Consider the following 15,026-nt stretch of genomic DNA (forward strand, 5'->3'; position numbering starts at 1 on the left):
AAGTGTTCCTTTCTGCCTCCGCAAAAAAATCCTTCTATCTCCCAACAACAAAACCCGAAGGTTTATCCTACCAAGATTCCGCCTTGTAACTAGTATCAAGGCCTCGAGATCCCATCTCCAGTCACGTAGAACACTTGTGTAGGGCCCGAAGGCATTGGGAATTATGGCCAGAGCCCCCACTGACACCCAAGCGTCCTCCTATGCCAAGTGATTTCCACGGAGAGACCTCTCGCCGCGGGTTCGGTCCACATTCCCGGCCCGGATTCATAACTCCCTTAGTTAGGGTTTGGCGGCTCGCGAGGGGTAGCTAGCGCCATCCTTCCTTAATTATTCCTTTAGGAAATCAGCCATAGCTGAAGCAACAAGCTTAATAACAATCACTAGGGAAAATGTTCCTTTCATTTTCAGGGCAATCAGTCATCTCAGACCCAACCATGAAATCATCAAACACTCTGCACTTGGGTTAACATCCAAAACCACATAAACAAACAGCTGAATGCACAACCTCTTGCTTCAAGGAATCGCAATCCCATTGCATGCACAATCAGAATTTTAACTGGATGTATCAAAACACTTGCTTAAGGGATTTACAACCTTTCTAAACCGCCAAGCATAACTTGGGTCAACAATCCATTTAGGGTTAGGTCACGATCCTTAATTAGGCTAGGAGTGTATCCATTTGCGATAGTCCACAGCAAGATCGATAAAACAATTCACAGGCAATTATACTTATTCCTAATGCACCGGATCTCATGAAGGCCTAGGTTTCTATCCATCGGAGTCTATCATTTCATGTGCTTCTTTTAGTCATGATGGTGAAGCATGATTTCTAAATGACTGTTCATGCACTGAACTGGTTTAAAAGCTATTATTTTATGTGAGATAATGCAAAAAACCTTATCATTTTATGTGTGTAAAAGCTATCACTTCATGCATATAAACTTATGCAAACTCCATACCCTATCATTTCGCGCATACAACCTAGCGCCTAAGACTCGTCCGTGTTCCATGCACGTAGCTAACCCCTTCGTTTCTTTCACGAGAAATGAAACATAATTACTTTTAAAGCTTAAAGGACTTGGGTTTGATTTATGAACGTAGGGGCATTCATCACGTTGGTTGCTCCGCTTGCCTCTCCCGCATTACCGGTACCAACGGTAGCTTTGGCACCTACGCTTCCCGCGACTTTCTTCTTGGGAGCCATTTGCTCGTGGAGATTGGACAATCCGTACCTCGACGGATTTCAGGATGACAGGTTTGATAGGAAAGATCGCTGGATGGGGGTCCTTCACCGAGGGGGAGGTTTGAGTGTGGCTCCCTGAAGTTACTCACTAGCTCCCACTCCCTCTCTTTCTTTCTTTCTTTCTCTCTCTCTTCTTCTTATTCTCTTCTTCTCTCTCTCTCTTCTCTTCCTCTTCTACTTCTTTCTCTCTTCTACTCCTTCTTCTCTTCTTCTTCTCTCTCTCCACTTCTTCTTCTTCTCCCTTCTCTCTCTCCTTCTCTCTGTGTTCTCTCTCTTCCCTCTTCTTTTCCTTCTCTCTTCTCTCTCTCCTTACCCCTTCTTATTTTCCTTATCTTCTCTTTCTTCCCTCTTCTTCTCCTTCTCCTTCTTCTCCTTCTCTCTTCTCTCCCTCTTCTCTCTTCTCTCCTTCTACCCCTTCTTCTTGATTTCTTCTCTTCTCTCTCTTCCCTCTTCTTCTCCTTCTTCTTTTCCTTCTCCCTTCTCTCCCTCCTTACCCCTTCTTCTTCTCTCTCTCCTCTTCTTCTTCTTCTTCTTCTCCCTTCTCTCTCTCCTTCTCTCCCTCTTCTCTCTCTTCCCTCTTCTCTCTCTCCTCTCCCTTCTCACTCTCCTTCTCTCCCTCTTCTCTCTCTTCCCTCTTCTTTTCCCTTCTCTCTCTCCTTCTCTCCCTCTTCTCTCTCTCCTTCTCTCCCTTCTCTCTCTCCTTCTCTCTCTCTTCTCTCTTCTTCTCCTTCTTTTCCTTCTCTCTTCTCTCTCTCCTTACCCCTTCTTCTTCTCCTTCTCTTCTTCTCTCCCTCTTCTCTCTCTTCCCTCTTCTTCTCCTTCTTTCTTCTCTCTCTTCTCTCCCTCTTCTCTCTCTTCTCTCTTCTCTCTCCTCTCTCTTCCCTCTTCTCTCTTCTCTCCTTCTACCCCTTCTTCTTCACTTCTTCTCTTCTCTCTCCCTCTCCTCTTTCTTCTTCTCTTCTCCTTCTTTTCTTCTCCTTCTCTTCTTCTCCTTCCCTTCTCCCTCTTCTCTTCTTCTCTTCTCCTTCTTTTCTTCTCCTTCTCTTCTTCTCCTTCTCTTCTCCCTCTTCTTCCTCCTCTCCTTCTCCTTCTCCTTCTCCTTCTTCTTTTCCTTCTTCTTTCCCTTCTTCTTTTCCTCCCTTCTCTCTCCTTCTCACTCTCTCTCCTTCTCTTCTTCACAGGATCACAAGGGTGTCGTCTTTTGCTGAAGGGGGGGGCTCTAGACGTTGGGGGGCCAATGGACAGGATGACAACAGGGGTGGCGCCTGTAGCAAATGGGGGGGCCTGTGGACGAGGAGGAGGAGGGGTGGTCTTATAAGGGGGGGTGCGGCTGTCCGCCGCCACCTGGGCTGCATGTCCCCCCTTTCCCCACTTCACTCCCTCTCTCTCTCTCCCTAATGTACTATCGGGGGGAGGGAGAGGGAAAAATTTGTGAAGAAAAAAAAATGGGGCGAAGTTTCTATGGAGGGATGCACGGGGCACATAGGGGGGGCGGAGAAATGTTACAATTAAGCTCACTGCACTCATAGGTGTGAGAGTGAATACGACTATGTGGGAGATAGTCATTGCACTTGTTCTTGAGGGTCGAGTGTTGAGATATCGAGCTCCACTCGTGATATGCCAGGGTGACCGTTGTGCATTTATGTCACCGACGTGTCAGTTGTAGATGCGGTTGGTACACCGCCCATGAATAATAGCTACATGATAGCTATCCTTATCTACTCTAGTTCGTGGCTCAGTTAGTATGCCACCTTAGTTAGTTGAGTTTGGTTTGAGACCCATATATAGGGTTCTTCTATTTCTTTGTATGAGAGTTCTTTTTGGCTTACACAACTAAGAAGAGAAAAACTGTTTTCAGCCTCCACCTCTATGTGTATTCCCCCATTGTGCAAGCAAGAAAGCTACAAGTGAGACTCCTTCCTTCTCTCCCACAATCTTGACATGGTATCAGAGCCTTGTTCATGGTAAGGAGCTCAAGAAAGCAAGCCAAGATCGTTGTGTTCTGGTAAGAGGAGCAGTGTTGCTTTCATTTTCTATTTTGGGAGCAGATCTCTGCAGGTAGCACAGCCGGAAATTGCAAGAGCGCACTGTCTTAGGTTGAGACGCCCTTCGCGGTGAAGCAAGAGGGCAGTATATGCTGCGGGCAAGGGCTTTAGCCCTTGGCGACCTTGTTTTTTTGATTTGAGGCCATTTTGGGGGCTTGTTTTGGAGGCGGAAGTTTTCTGCACGCACTCAGGAAAAGGTCTTGTTATTATGCTATGCGACCACTGTTCTACAGGTCGGTGAAAATTTTCTGTAGAAATTGCATCGTATGTTTGTGCGCAGAGATATTGGGAGTTACAGAATCATCATTGGTTCCTGGTTATGCAAAATTGTCACTAGGAAGTGACTGTGTGGTCAAATACCACTTTCGCCAGTTTTGCAGATTTGCCCTTGTGAGGGTGAAGCAGAGTTTTTTGCAGTGACAGATTTTTTTGCAGGATTCTATAATGGCGTCTGATTCTCTTTCACAGATTGTAACTGAAAAGCTTGACAAGAACAACTTCCAGGCATGGAAGTTTAGAATGACGAATTTCCTTATGGGAAAAGGATATTGGAAATTTGTTGCAGGAAATGAAGAAGAACCAGTTCTTCCTGATGTTCCCAATCAACAGGAAATGCAGGCATTTAAAGTATGGCATGAGAGAGCCACGAAAGTTATGTACTGGCTGTCTATCAGCATTTCAGACTCTATGATTGTGCATATTCAGGATGCAAGTATGCCAAAGGAGGCATGGGATACTCTGTCAAAAATGTATAGCACAAATACGCAAGCCAGGAAAATGCAGCTCAAGCAAGAGTTGCATAATATGCAAAGAGAAAATATGAGCATCAATGACTACCACATGAAGGTGAAGAAGATTGCAGATGCACTTGCTTCCATTGGGTCGCCAGTGGAAGATGATGATTTAGTTTCTGTGACCTTGAATGGTCTAGGAAAGGATTATGCACAGTTTCGGACATCCATTTCAGTTCATGAAAGATTTCCTGATTTTGAGGAGTTGATTGCTCTTCTAATTTCTGAGGGGCAGAGAAATGGTGGTGCATCTTCTTCAGGAGGAACTTCAAAAGAAACTGTCTTCTACCTGAATGCTGGAAGAGGTAGAGGCAGAGGTAGAGGAGGCCGATATGGAGGCCGTGGTAGAAATCAGAATATGCAGCAAACTCAAGAAAACCAGTCCTATGGAGGAGGACGTGGTAACTCTAGAGGCAGGGGGAGCCAAAGAGGTCGTGGTGGATGGCAAAAAGGTCAAAATGCAAACAATAATGTTGAATGCTACTACTGTGGTAAAATGGGTCTTATGGCTAAAGACTGCTATAAAAAGCAGAATGACATCATAAATGGAAACCTGCAACAAGGGAATTATGCATCTTCTAGTAGACAGGGTGATGACAGAAATGAGCATTTGTTCATGGTGCAGCACATGAATAATTCTGTGACAAGTGCAGAAGAAAGCAATGATGTATGGTATGTTGACTCAGGTGCATCAAACCACATGACAGGTCATGCAGAATGGATGGAGGATACAAGGAAAATGGAAAAACCAGGATTTGTGGAGACTGGTGATGATACTGCACATCCTATTGTGCAGATTGGAAAAATTCCTTTGTCTATGCAGGATGGGAAAAAGAAATACCTGTCCGATGTATTTCATGTCCCGAATATCACCAAGAATCTAGTTTCTGTTGGTCAAATGGTTGAACAGGGCTTGCAGGTCAGATTTAATCCTCATGGATGCTTTGTTGAGGATATGAAAAATAAAGGTCGCTTGATAGCAAAAGGAAAGAAGAATGGCAGAATGTTTACATTGGATGCAGACATGTCTGAATTGAGTGCAGCAATGTTTGCACATGGGACTGGTTGTTGCAGATATTGATATCTGGCATAAACGCATTGGTCATGTTAATGTACAGCGACTTAAATCAATGCAGGCCCAAAATATTGTTGCAGGATTGCCAAAATTCAAGGTTGCAGAAATGCATAAGGTATGTGAAGCCTGTCAGTTTGGAAAACAGACAAGGAAACCATTTCCTAGACATGTTCAAGAGAGTAAGAAGCCATTGGAATTAATCCACTCTGATGTGTGGACTACTAAAGCTGCATCTCTTGGAGGCTGTCATTATTTTGTCACTTTTATTGATGACTATAGCAGAAAAGTTTGGGTGTATTTTATGAAAAAGAAAAGTGAAGTTTTTGGGCATTTCAAAACTCTTAAAGCTATGGTTGAAAAAGAAACATGCCTGCAAATAAAATGCCTAAGGTCAGATGGAGGGGGAGAGTACCTCTCAAATGAGTTTGCAAGGTTCTTGCAGGAGCATGGCATAAAGCAGCAATATTCATGCAGTCATACCCCACAGCAAAATGGAATTGCAGAAAGAAAAAACAGGCATATTGGAGAGGTATCTCGTGCCATGCTCAATGAAAAAGACTTGCCAGATTTTTATTGGGCTGAAGCAGTTGCTACAGCAGTCTATATAATGAACAGGACTCCCATTGCAGCAATACATGGGATGACTCCAGAGGAAAGGTATACTGGTAGGAAACCAGATATTTCTCATTTGAAAATTTTTGGTTGCATTGCCTATGTACATGTGCCAGATGAGTTGAGATCCAAGTTGGATCCAAAAGCTGAGAAGTGCATCTTTATTGGTTACTCTCTGCAGCAAAAAGGGTATAGATGCTATAACCCTTCTACTCGTAAGTTTACAGTAAGCAGAGATATTTTTTTGATGAGATGAGTAGCTGGTATAAACCAGTAAATGTGATTGATAATGTAGATGCACAAAATGGTAATGTTGCACAGAATTCTCAGCAGCAGTCACAAGATATTAGTGGACCTGGAGCGTCCTCTAGCAGTGGTTCACATTCTTCACCATGGACAGGCAGATTGAGATTAGGAGAATCTTCTGAAGGCAGCGCAAATAGTGGTATGCAGGTATCACGAAAAGGAAAAGAGAAGGTAGATCAGCCCATGTTTGATGTGAATGCAGGTCACTCTTATGTGGATGGTGAATCCAATTGCTCAGAATAGAGCATTGATGATGAGTTGGGTATCCCCTCTATTGTTACACCTGGAGTAAGGAAGACCAGGGATGTTTTGAGAGCACCTGGAAGTGAGCCTACTTTGCGTAGGTCTACCAGAGCTAGGTATCCTGTGGATAGGCTGAAATATGATGGATTTACAACCATCCACTATGCATATATGGTCAAAGTGATATAGGAACCAGAACCCACTTCTTTTGAGCAAGCCTGGGAAAAGAAAAATGGGAGAAAGCCATGGATGAAGAAATGGATGCCTTGGAAACAAATGCTACATGGGAATTGGAACCTTTGCCTAAAGGTAAGAATGCAATTGGCTGTAAGTGGGTTTATAAGGTGAAGCACAATGCAGATGGTTCTGTGAACAGATACAAGGCAAGATTAGTAGTCAAGGGGTATGCACAAACATATGGCATTGACTATGAAGAAACATTCAGTCCGGTTGCAAGGATGGCAACCGTAAGAGCAGTGATTGCTATGGTTGCATCAAAGGGATGGTCTTTACATCAGATGGATGTAAAGAATGCCTTCTTGCATGGTGATTTGCAAGAAGAGGTCTATATGGAGCAGCCACCAGGTTATGTGCATGCTGTTCATCCTCAGTTTGTTTGCAGGTTAAAGAAAGCCTTGTATGGCTTGAAGCAAGCACCTAGAGCATGGTTTGACAAGATAGGACAGTAGCTTGTCACTATTGGCTTTCAGATTTCCAAGGCAGATTTCTCACTTTATATGAGAAAAACAGAGAAAGGTATTATGCTACTTGTCATTTATGTTGATGATTTGATTATGACAGGTGACAATGATGAAGATATCCTTCATGTGAAAATGCTATTGAAGCAGAAGTTTGAGATGAAGGTTCTGGGAGAGCTGCGCTATTTCTTGGGCGTTGAGGTGATTAGATCACCAAGTGGGATACAGCTCTTGCAGAGGCAGTATGGATTGGACATGCTGTCCAAATATGGGATGACAGGCTGTAAGCCTATTTCAGTTCCTTTGGAGCAGAATGTGAAGTTGAGCACAGATGCAGGTGAGCTTTTGGAAGACCCTACTATGTAGAGACGCATAGTAGGAAGCTTGATTTATATGACTATTACCAGGCCATATTTGAGCTATGCTGTTGGATTGATAAGTCAGTTTATGCAGGCTCCAAGGAAACCGCATTTGGATGCGGCTAGACGCATACTCATGTATGTGAAGTCCACATTGCAGTATGGACTATTTTATGAGACTAGGGTTCAGATACAGTTACATGGATACACTGATGCTGATTGGGCTGGTAGCATTTCTGATAGACGTTTTACCAGTGGATATGTGTTCTCTTTTGGGAGTGCTGCAGTCACTTGGAGCAGCAAGAAACAGCCTACAGTTGCCTTGTCGAGCACAGAGGCTGAGTACAGGGGTGCAGCAATGGCTGCATGTGAGGTAGCTTGGTTGCATAAGCTACTTTATGATATGCATCAGCCTACAGATGGGCCAGTTGTCATTTATTGTGACAACATGAGTAGTATACACTTGGCAAATAACCCAGTCTATCATGCTAGAACAAAGCACATTGAGGTGCATTATCACTATGTGCGGGAGAGGGTTTTACTAGGTCTTATTGATCTAGTTTATGTCAGCACAGAGGATCAGGTAGCTGACATATTTACGAAGGCATTAGGTGCAGAGAAGCTACGCAAGTTCAGAGACCTGCTTGGTGTGCAGGAATTGGGATTGAGCTCGAGGGGGAGTGTTGAGATATCGAGCTCCACTCGTGATATGTCAGGGTGACCGTTGTGCATTTATGTCATCGACGTGTCAGTTGTAGATGCGGTTGGTACCCCGCCCATGAATAATAGCTACATGATAGCTATCCTTATCTACTCTAGTTCGTGGCTCAGTTAGTATGCCACCTTAGTTAGTTGAGTTTGGTTTGAGACCCATATATAGGGTTCTTCTATTTCTTTGTATGAGAGTTCTTTTTGGGTTACACAACTAAGAAGAGAAAAACTGTTTTCAGCCTCCACCTCTGTGTGTATTCCCCCATTGTGCAAGCAAGAAAGCTACAAGTGAGACTCCTTCCTTCTCTCCCACAATCTTGACATCGAGCGGGAAGATCCCACATCCATTTATGCATCTCTTTCTTGGGCTTTCTCTCTCTCTCCCTTTATGTATCTTGAGCTTGTGATTTTTTAAGGCACGGGATCCTTGTCTATTTCCTCTACTAAACGATTGAGTTTGAAATGAAAAGGAAAGATGACCTCCATAGCATCCAAGGAATCAGCTAAGGCTACATAATGCATAGTTCTTGATGTACTTTCTACCACATGTCCATATTCTGTAGGAAGTATAGCAATGCCAAGAAGGACTCCTAGCAAAGGAAATCCCCTTTGAGGACCCCAAGCCTCATCCAAATTATAGATGACACACCCTATGAGGCTTTTGGAATTTCTTATTCATAGTGGTATTGAATTGTCATTTTACGCAAATGCTAGGCACATCTTTAACCCTGAATGGGATGTGATCTAGTGGTTAATTATTATAAAGGCTTTTGCAAGGAGGACTATGCAAAGTCTAAACATCTAGTAGGTCCAATGGTATAGGTGGACTTAAAAGATTTTGTTCACGCACCAGTTGACAATATACCCACAAAGAACACATTGTTTACAAAAGTGTGGATATAATTCTTTGGATTGATTTTATGCATGAAATTTTTAATGACCTCTTCACCCAAGGAAATATAGGCTTATGTTGAAGTCCACCTAATTCATTGTGTGCTTTTGTGAAGTATCTAGTTAGATCTAATGAGCAATAGAAGGAGGTAATCAAATCCTTCAGTTATTTTGCTTAAAGAGTTGATGAATGATAACAATGTAGAGAACCAGGTGGACCCTTAAATGAAATGCTCAAAGAGAGGAGAAGGGGAAGAGATAGACAAAGGATGGAGCATTAGAAGAGAGAGGGTAGTGTACCCTCATTCTTCTCATTATTTCATTCATTTAGATAACACACATCCAACAACAACTAAGTCACACATACAACTTAAGAGATAGATCACTAACTGACCACACTGACTAACTATGGTTGAGTCACACCAACTCATTTATTATGTCACACATGATGATAACAACTCAGCTACAATTGTACTACACAATATTGGTTTATGCTACTGAGCTTGATTCTTAACATGGAAGCATTTGTGCAAATAATCTAGACGTTTCTCAATTTAAACATGAGATTATTATTGAAGAAATCCATACAGAGATCCGTGAAGTGTCCAACTCCACCTTGAGCTTTATTGTACCTTCTCTATTGATATTTTCCATCAAAGACAAGGAGTACTTACACTACTGTCTAATATCCAAAGGCTCTTTATTTTGAGATATGATAATTGTTTGGCAATTATTGCAGAAGCTTCCATAGATGCCAAATATATACTTAATGTTAAAAATGAGTCCAATGATGAATTTTTGTACTAGATATAAAAAGTTTAGATGATAAGTTTATTGATGTACTCCAGGCTTTATCTTTCTATTTGAGCAAAGAAGAAGACTTGAGGAGGAGTTACACACTACTAGTAAGGAATTTCACTAAATTTAGGAGAGACTTGGAATTTTTAATTTAGGAGACAAGAGTCAAAGTATGTTAAGAAAATCAAAGACATCAAGAAAACATCAAGGTATTGAGATATCGAGCTCTACATGAGCTAGCATGCACTATATGCCTTGGTGACATGGTAGGATATTATTCACTAGCATGTTGTTAGGTGACCAACATGAGGATATCCCAATGATTCTGTAATTGGACTACACCCATTTAGTCCATCCTTGTCTATGGCACATTCATTTTGACACCTCTTGTTTCCTTAGCAGGTTCACACTTAGTGACCACATGTACATATGTTGTGGTACTTTCATATTAGTATTTTATCATGTTATAGACTTAGTTATTTTGTGTGGAAGAAGAAGAAGAAATAAGAAGAAGAAGATTTTAGTCCTATCTCTTTGTGTTCTCAATTCTCCATTGGTTTTGTATGTGTGCTCATGGGTTTTTCACTTGTATCCCCTCTTCTATGTGTTGATAAACACAGATCTAGAGCATGGCAGAAGCTATGGAGAATGGAAGATGAATGTACAACTGATGATGACATAGAATTAAATAGACTAACTATTACACAAGTGAATTAGCTCTGAACTAGGTTCCAAGATAGATTAGCTTGGACTTATAAACACATTCTTGGGTAAGATGGACAATGACATTGACAGTGACTCAAACTGATAGTTCCATTCCCTTGTTATGAGTGTCAACCAAGTACATGACTTTATAGTTTTTGGAAAGTACCACTCTCCTCACTGTGCATATGGGATTCGGAACATCTCTTCCTAGAGTATACATTATTTGTCTATCTTCTAGCCTCTTCAGGGCATAGATTCAGCCTCTATGGGCATACATCTGGCCTCTATGGCCAAGCATCATTTGCTATTCTCAACACCCCCCTCAAATGATGAGTCTCTACCCTTGCTGGATTTTGCCCCCTGCATGTGAACATGGACCAGGAGACTAACTCTTTGGTAGTTAAGGCTTGAAACTTTACATGTTGGTAGGGTTTTTACATCCATTATGGGAAACAAGATCCACAAAGGGAGATCCACAAAGGGAAATTCTTTGTTGTCAGCAACGGAAATTATATTGTTTATCTTCCTTTGGCTTCTTTTGGTGATGTCCTCGATCTTCTTTCTCAGTGAGTTTGAGATACATACAAACAAGTACATTGATGTAGCTTGACATGACATAAACTTTGGGATACATAGATTTGGGGGTTCCATGCAGCTTTGCAAGACATATATGGTTCTCTTTGGATATCTTTGGGACTTGCTGGAATGCATTGCTTGACAACACATTATGAGATTGGGCTTGGATACATGGAGTTTGGAGCTTTGGATCAGTGGTGACTATATAATGATGTTCACTGAAATGGCTTGGCATTACACTGGCATTGGATTTTCTTGATGCTTGTGCATAAAATATATTCCTTTTAAAGGCACAAGAAGGTCTTACCATTGAGCAAATGCTCAAGGAAGTGTCTAGGCCCTTACAATGAGACTTACAAGGGGTTTTATCAATTTGACATTTCCACATTAAGATATTGTGGAAATGCTCAAGTGTCTAGGTCCTTACAATGAGACTTACAAGGGGTTCTATCAATTTTACATTTCCACATTAAGATATTGTAGAGAATGAACTTTAAATAGTTGAGATAATACCAGAAGGTGAGTTGCTCTTGAGTGTCCCAAGAACACAAGTAGTGCCAAATAACACCAGTGGAGTGTCAATAGACACTTTCTTGAAGAGGCTGATATTGATGCTTAATTTTCTTGTGTTGAGTTGGAGTCTTCCAAATTTTCTTCTTGAGTTTTGACTTGCTAGAAACTTCAAATCTGAGTGGAAAAATGCTTTAGTGTGTTAGAATGAAGTGGAAAATTGAAGTAAGAAGGAACTTGAACTTGATGTTGAATGCTTGGTCTTCCAATCTTCTCAAATATTCCAGCAAATCTCCAAAGATCTCCAAGAACTTCCCTTCCTTGATGTAAGGCAATGAATAAATTAGTGAATCAGGGTTGCTTGAGTGGTATTTGAGTGGCAAGAGAGAGAAAATAAAGAAAATAGAGCTATGGTGCTTGTGGCTATGTCTTCCTACTTCTAGGGTTTGAGAGGTGACGAAGTATTTAGTTAGTGCAACTCATACAAGATGTATTTCTAGGAGACCTTTTGTGAGAAGTAAGCCTACTTTATGGGCTTTCTTTTCCCTATAGACACAAATCAATGGCGGCATGTAGGTGCAGATATGAGCATACGATAGAGGATGGGCGCAGATAGGACAGCAAGGCCGAATTCTTGTAATGTCCGGCTCCAAGGTGAACAATGTCACACTTTGATGTGATAGAAAGTTGCCTTGGGAGCAGAGGAAGAGTTTCTCAGAAGACATCTTGAGCTAAAATCACCTATATGATGGGATCTAAGTGCTCAACTAAACGCAGGTGCAGTCTGGCTATGGCTACCACAAGGTCTAGCTAAAATTTAAAGTTGAAAATGGAGACATGAGCTGAATGTGAGCTGGTTAGGGATCACCAGAGGTGAAGGGAGACTAGAGAGTCAGAGTATGAGCTATGCCATGCCCAATTGGGCTCTGATACCATGTTGATAAACACAAGATCTAGAGCATGATAGAAGCTATGGAGGATGGAAGATGAATGTACAACTCATGATGACATAGACTTAAATAGACTAACTGTTACACAAGTGAATTAGGTTCCAAGATAGATTATATTGGACTCATAAGCACATTCTTGTGTAAGATGGACAATGACACTGATAGTGACTCAAACTGATTGTTCCATTCCCTTCTTATGAGTGTTAACCAAGTACAGGCCTTTATAGCTTTTGAAAAGTACCACTCTCCTCACTGTGCATATGGGGTTCTGAACATCTTTTCCTAGAGCATACATCATTTGTCTATCTTCTAGCCTCTTTAGGGCATAGATTCAGCCTCTATAGGCATACATATGGCCTCTATGGCCAAGCATCATTTGCTATGCTCAACACTATGTTTTCATGGTACTAGAGCCATCCCACAACTATGCAGAGCTTGATTAAAGGTTGAGATTAAAGAGTTGTGGTACAAAGTAAGCAAGAAAGAAATAGGTAAGAAGCTCTTCCATCTTTCTCGATTTGCCTTGGGTTATAGCTACAACAAGCTCTAGAGGCTGGCAAGGCTGCAGTCTTCAATTGCAACGGAACTTGGTAAGCAGGAAGAACAATGTATAGATTGTAGTTGTGATTTTTGGCCTTTAAGATCATTTTGGTCTCTTTTGTGGACCTGCAAGTGGATCCAACAACATGTTTTGGGTATACTGTAGTTTTATTGTGTCAGATGTTTACATGTGCACAGGTTATCAATTTCAAATCTAAAAGGTTTTTGGTGTTTGGTAGGTTGCAAACACAAAATGCATTTACATATAAATTATAGATTGTGGTTATTGTTGTGTATTTAGTGAAAAAGGTTACGTGTTTAGTTGCATTGTAAGTGAGAAGCTTGATAAGAATGATTATCCTATATGAAATTTTAGAATAAAAACTTTCTTTAAGGGAAAACATGTTTGGAATACATTGAAGGAGACATGGCAATAGCACCTGAAGTTTCTACACAAAATGCTACTATAGAACAAGGCTAAGAACGATTGGGAGTAGACACATAGTAAACTCGTGTATAAACTATTTGTCAATGTTAGAGATAGTATGATGGGTAATTTGTAAGAATGTTGATACTCTCACTATTGCATGGACAAATCTATCAAGGTTGTTTGAAGTATACACAAAGGTTAGAAAGTTGTAGCTCAAGTCATGAACCAAGTCAAAAGAGAGAACCTGTCCATTAATGATTATGCCTCAAAGATCAAGAGTATTGTAAAATATCTTGGATCTATCAGTTTAGTAGTTGATGATGATGATGTTGTGTGTGCATGCTTAGATAGACTTGGAGATAAATACAAGAGCTTCGTGTCATCTATGAATAGGAGGGATGATATCCCTAATTTTTAAGACTTTATTTCTATGTTGATACTTGAGGAAAAGAACCTTGCTTGGATTCCTCTTCTTCTCAAAGCAAGAACAAGTGTTTTACTCTACTAGTAGAGGTAGAGGTCGTGGAAGAGGCCAAGGTGGTAGTCATGGTTAAAGTTCTGATACATAGCAAAATAGAGGAGGACAGCCATGAGAAAGGAGAAGTCAAAGAGGGCAAGTTACAAATTCTAGTAGGCAATATAATTTTGGTGATATGAAAGAGTGCAAGCATTGTGGTTAGAAAGGTCACATTTCTTAAAATTTCTTCAAAAAGAAGATAGAAATTAGAAATGGAAAATAATAGCAAGGTTATTATGCATCCAACAATAAAAATAATGATGAGATAAGTGAATAGTTGTTTGTTATACGACACTTTATGAATACTGTAACTATTGATGGTTCATCAAAGAATGATATATGGTATGTAGACTTAGGTGCCTTAAACCACATGAATTCTCATGGAGAGTGGTTTAGACAGATGTGTAGTTGAGAGTCTCTAGGCTATATGAAAATAGGGGATGATATAGCTCACCCTATTACTCATGTTGAAAATATTCCTTTCAATATGTAGGATGGAAAAACTAAATACTTAACTGACGTTCTATATGTACCAAATATTACAAAAAACTTGGTTTCTATTGGTCACATGGTGTAACGTATCCACTTGTCCACTTGTGGGACACATCTTAGCAGCCCATCGGGAGGGGAGTCTAGAAAGCGCCACCTGGCGGAATGTCATAGGGTTTGTGATCTAGGTCTTCCCGAGTCTACCCCAAAGTGGAAGTTTCCGACTATTCCCACTTAGGACAGACTTGAAGTCATGGTTTCTTTCCTATCAACCAAGTCTCTAGGAAGTAGCTAGCATCGAGCTCCAGATGAATCACTTTGCGTAGGAACAAAAGAGTCGAAGCGGATTTATGCTGCACTTAGTTCATGGAGAATGGAAAATGAGAGGGATGCGAAGCTCAACCTCTCTGCCCATAAGGCATAGTCCCATTCTACTCCCCTAAAACATCATAAATTAGGATTCTAACTCTATTGACTCTAGGTCTTCACAGTTTTGTTATTACGTCTTTTGAGAAAAGCTCCCAGCTAACTGGGACC

Source organism: Lygodium microphyllum, chromosome 16 (genome assembly GCF_053477565.2).
Source record: "Lygodium microphyllum isolate KBCC chromosome 16, Lygodium_microphyllum_v1.1.10, whole genome shotgun sequence".
Lineage (NCBI taxonomy): Eukaryota > Viridiplantae > Streptophyta > Polypodiopsida > Schizaeales > Lygodiaceae > Lygodium > Lygodium microphyllum.